At 44.9% G+C, this 5,394-nt stretch overlaps 1 pseudogene; it reads right to left on the reverse strand.

Annotated features, from left to right (window-relative positions):
- Positions 1-3,688: 3,688 nt before the first annotated feature.
- On the reverse strand, positions 3,689-4,189 carry LOC114616151 (annotated as a pseudogene).
- Between the last annotated feature and the right edge of the window lie 1,205 nt (positions 4,190-5,394).

Here is a 5,394-nt window from a genome sequence, read left to right on the forward strand (position 1 = left end):
TGGTGATCTCAGGCACTATGCTGGACTGGTGAACAAACTCCTTGGGCACAAGTAGGCCTGAGAGTGTAAAGACGCTGCTGGAAGAGAGAGAAACTTGACTTCTTGAGTAAGCTGGGCTGTTATCCAGTCTGCTTGATTCATACAAGCTTGGAGATAGGTTGTAGAGGAGGGCCCAGTCCTTATCACTGATCAAGGTAGTTGGGTGAGAAGGTAACTTGACCCTAGCTGTTCCTGGGATTGTGAACATGGCCTGGGATAACAGAAGTCTATTTGGCCCCAGATAGGTGAGTGTGAGTGTAAAGATGCTTGAAAAATGCATAATTTGTGGTCACTTAGCAGTTTGCCTGGGATTTTTGAGATCACTTATTAATCTTAGCTTGTGTAGAAGGCAAGATCATGAGTCACTAACAAGTCTTTTCTTCTCAGTGACTTGCTTTATCAGAGCTAGGTCTAAGATCCTGAGGATGGTAAAGCAGGGTAGGTTGTTAATCCATCACCAGACTCAGCTCATGTCTGATTGTGCTGTTTCATGAAAACTAGGTCTAAGACTATAGGGATATCCTGACAGTGCAAGGGTCTAAGTCACCCACCAGATGGCTCTTGAGTACAGGTTCTGTTACCCAAGCTGACTGGGAGTATTAGATACAAACAGGGTCATATATTGAGCTCTCTCCATGGTGGGATGGTACACAGTCTGACTGACCACTTCTAGGTCAAGGGGTGTGAGGATGATTCAGGTAAGCAACATTCTTGGGAGCTCACCATACTGGGCTCACACATCTGGAAGTATGAGGTGTATGTGGGAGGGCAGAATCTTAATTACCTATTTTGCTGTGCTACTTGAATAACTGCTTGACCAAACCTAGCTGTTAGTTTCCAATAAAAGTGCTAGGCGGGGAGTCTTGATCACTCAAGATGAGAGTTCAAGCCTCATGAACAGACAGCTTGGCCCCAGTCAGGGCTGGTTTCCAGGAGGCTTGACTTAGAGGGCAGAGATTATGGGGTTAACACAGGAAGGCAGCACCCTGAGTCATTCGCCAGGTTCCACTGGTCAGGAATCTTCTATCTGGTTGACTCAAAGTACTCCTTGAGGCCTGGGAAAGGCACTAGGGGTGACTTGATCACTTACAGAACTGGGCTATTACTCAGGGCCTGACCTAGGCCTGTAAAGGCAGGTGGGAACACTGGACACTCGCTCATCTGACCAATCCAGACTGAGTGCAGGGAAGGTGTTTACATATGTTTATATGTAGTGATCTTGGGTGTTTATAGGCTGGGTTGATGGACAATCAGAGGAACAATACATATGTCTCAAGTGAGGATGGGGCACACAGAACACTCTTGATTACTAAGGTAGGTTGCCGAGCCTGTGGGGATGAGATGGGTTAAGGAAAGTTTTCAAACATTCAGTGATATGGCTTTTGTGCCATAGAAGGGTATGATTGTGGTTTCTCACCAAGATGTAGGCTGGTGTGCTTATATACCTGGGAATTTTATACTAGTCACTAATCTGAGCTGGTAGAAGAAAATTGGGGGTCTGACTCACTACCAAGCTTGACTCAGCAGCAATGTGTTTACTCCAATTTCATCCTGTTAGTTTCAGCTTGGTGCAGAAGAGTAAAATCTTCTCACCAAGAAGAGATACAGCCCTGCAAAGAAGAGTCTCACCAGGACAGACTGATGCCCAGGCTGTTTAAGCAATGCATAGACCTGGAACAGTAAGGATAACCTTGGAGTGCAGGATCTGGTTCAGGCACCAGGCTGGATTATGATGTTCAGACTATGGCACACAAGCAAGACTGGAAAGATAATATATTGAGTTATCAGGTTGGGATGGTACACAGTCTGATTGGCCACAAGTAGGGCACAGCGTGTGAGGATAGCTTGGGAACTCACCATGCAGTGCTGGTGTGCAGCCTTTCTGACAATAGCTAGGCTTGGCAGCATTGAGGATGATGTGGGAGACCATGGTCTTCCTCACTTACCAGTGCTGTGCTGCTTCATCCTGGCTGGGTATGTGATTTCAAGGATTACAATGGTGAACAGGGTATGAGTGACTCACTGGGTGGTTGGGGGGGTTGGGCAAGTCAGTGATCTACTTAAACCAAACCAGGCCAGAGAGTCTGAGGAAGGCACTGAAAAATGAGTCTTGAAAACTTACCAAGCTGGGCTGTTCCTCTGACTGTGAGCATAGTGATGGTAAAAGCCAAGTAGGGAATTTGGACACTCACTAGGGTACATTGTCTACCCAGGATCATGGGGTTTCTGGCTACTGTGAGCTGGTGCAGGATGGCAGGGGTCTGCTACCAGGCTTCACAGTGTGATGCTTGACCCAAACATGGCCTAGGAAATTCAGGACGATGAATTCAGCCTGGGGTCTTAGTAGAACAACAGCAGGACGTGATGTTGAGCTCTCCCTGGGCTTGGATGCGCTGTAGTTTGTCTGAACTCAGCTAGGCCAGGGAGTGTGTTTATGGCTCTGACAGGTGAAATTCTTAGTGCACATGGATGGTGTTCAGCCTGTGTGGCACCAGCTAGGCCTGTCAAGTACATTATTGGCATCATAGAATAGGACATAGTTTATTATCAAATCTACAGATTTATCTTAGGTGATAAAAGCTGATTACATGTCATCTAAAATAGAGAAATCTGTACAACTTTGCCACAGTCAATATGCATAAACTGTGGAAATTTATACAAATTCAAAATTTACCAAATAAACAGTGGCTTACAAAATTCTTAAGAAAGATGATACGTTAAAAAAAAAACCTTTTTCACAATTAAATATAAGGAAAGTTACAAACTGGCCCTCCAGTTGCTAAAATACTTTTACTTAGCCTTAAAAAATTATAAGCTATAAAAATATAAACTATAAAACTATAAGAGATAAAAATCTATGGAGAGCTAGTTGGTGCCAATAGTCCCAGCTCAGATAATGCCATTTAATAGCTTGTTGCCAAGGCACATTCTGGTCCCTACATTCAAAACTTAAAACATTTCTCCCTATCATATGATGACCTAGTTGTCTTTAAGTACATTTTATTCATTCAAGTCCTAGGTAAAATTCTTAATAAAGTAATTGCATGCTTAAAGAATTGAGCTTTCCTACTAAATGGCTTAAAAAGTTACTGAAAGCATTCAAGATAATAGTGCAAATTCCCTTGAAAGATCAACGTTGTATGGTAGTTTGTTTAAATACAGATTTATGTGGCTGCAGAGATGTCTCTGTGACCATGAGACCTGCATGTTCTAACAGAGAGCCAGGGTGTAGTTTCCAGAATCCTCAGGGTGTCTACATCCCTGCTCTGACTCCTCTGAGCATACTATACAGATACGTAGTCAGCAATTCACTCATATACACAAAATATAAAGTTAGATTTTTTTCCTTAAAGAGACTAGTAAAACAATTCAGATATAAGGTTTGGGATAAGCAAAAAAAAAAAACCTATGAGTTCACTCCCTAAAATTAGAGTGAACGCTTCCTTGAACTCACAGGCTATTACATCATTGAAAGGTACTATCCAAACTATAGCAGTATCACTTAAAAATTATCAACACTATCTCATGTCAGGTTTTCACAGCTGTGACATGGTTTAAATTCAATAATCCATTCCCAAGAGGAGCCTACCCAAAGCAAAAAATCAAATTTATCCATCCATTATAAGGTGATCCATTGGTAGATTGTATCTTAACCTAATACAGCCATCATTTTGTAGTTTTTGGAAGGGCTTCTGCCAAAAAGAGGTTCCTCCTTGCAACCGCTTCTGCTATCTACCATTTGCACGTTGGTACTGTTTGGAGAGCTACCTCCCGCTGGTGAGGCTTCATACAGCACACAGATGGAACCATCTTCTCCAATCCTGTAGGACACTTCATACGGGTCAACCCACAGTGTGAGCTCACTTGGGAGGAGCCTGAACAACTCTTGATTACTCAATCCAATCTGTTGCGCTGCCTGACCGACCAGAGGATCCATCTTATGGTTGATGCAAATACACCTGTAACCCGATCCCTTGCAGGGCTTCTCTGGGAACCAGTGGTGTTTGTAGTGTTCTGCCAGCAGCTCCTGCAGGCTCTGGCTGAAGATCTGTAGCTGCTCCTCATTCCTGAGGCCCTTGGTGCAGAGGAACTTGGAGATGAAGGTTGCTGCAGCACAGATCTCGCCAATCATGGTGGCTGCAAGGGTTAAGAAGGGGGATGTGTGGGAGTGGCAGATAGGTCAGTAGTGTGTCCCTGGAGGCACAATGCCACCCCAGCTTTCTACTGAAACCTGGTCTAGAGAAAGCAAGTGTATGAGTGAGGCATCTATTAGCTCTAGGGCCCTTTGCAAACTTTTCTTTTAGAGGAAAAAGTGACTGTGGAGAGAAGAGACAGAGGAGATAGCTAGCCTGGTCACATGACTTTGCCCTCTCCAGCCACCCTCCCACCAGCTCAGTAGCCTCTGAGGACCCCAAGAGTTGTAGTTCCGTTTCTAAGAGACAAAATTACTTGCATTCTTAAAGGCATATTAAGTGTAAACAAGCTGAGCACACAGAACATCGCACTGGGTACATATCTTGGCCTGTTGAGTGCGGGGAAGTGGAACACACTAAGATTGGGTTGATGGGAAAGCTGTCTGACCAGAGCTGGGATAGGCAGATGGGGATGGTGCCGAGTAGATCACCTTGATTACTGACTATGAGGCTGGTCTTACTCCCAGGCTACTTGGTTCTGTACCGAGATTGTTAGGTTGATTCTGGAGTGGGGAGATGGTAGCATCGAGCTTATACCAGTATAAGCCACTAAGTAGGCAGCTTGATCCCAGCTTATTCTGGCCCTGTGTGGTTGGCACAGAAGGGCCCAGGAGTTCTGCTAATTTTATAGATGAGCAGCATTATGGGAGACTCAACAGGCCAAGATTGGTGGACAAGCGGTGATCCAAGCTATGCCTGGAGAGTTTGAGTGCAAGAGAGCAGGGTTTTGATTACTTACCAATTGTTGCTGGTGAGCAGGTATGTTGACCTCAGCTGGGCCAGAGGCTGGTCAGATGGCAAAAGAGTGCAAGGTCTGGATCACTTACGATGTTGACTGTGTGGCTAAAGATAGGCTTTTGGGAGTATTAGTACGCCAGTAGCAGAAAGAACCTTGAACTCTCGAGAGGCTGGCATGGTGCACAGTGAGCAGTGAAAAGGACCTTGAGCTCTTGCCAAACTGAGATGGTGCTTAGCCAGCAGCAGGACCTTGAGATATTACTAGGCTGGAATGGTGCACAGGCAGCAGCAGAAAGAATCTTAAGCTCTCCCCAGGCTGGAATGGTACACGGTATGATTGGCTCCAGCTAGACAATGGACTGGCCCAGGCAGTGAATGTCTTAGAATCTTACCAGTCAGGAACAATGCCCAGATTGCTTGAAAC

This window comes from Grammomys surdaster, unplaced genomic scaffold (assembly GCF_004785775.1).
Source record: "Grammomys surdaster isolate TR1022 unplaced genomic scaffold, NIH_TR_1.0 307499, whole genome shotgun sequence".
NCBI lineage: Eukaryota > Metazoa > Chordata > Mammalia > Rodentia > Muridae > Grammomys > Grammomys surdaster.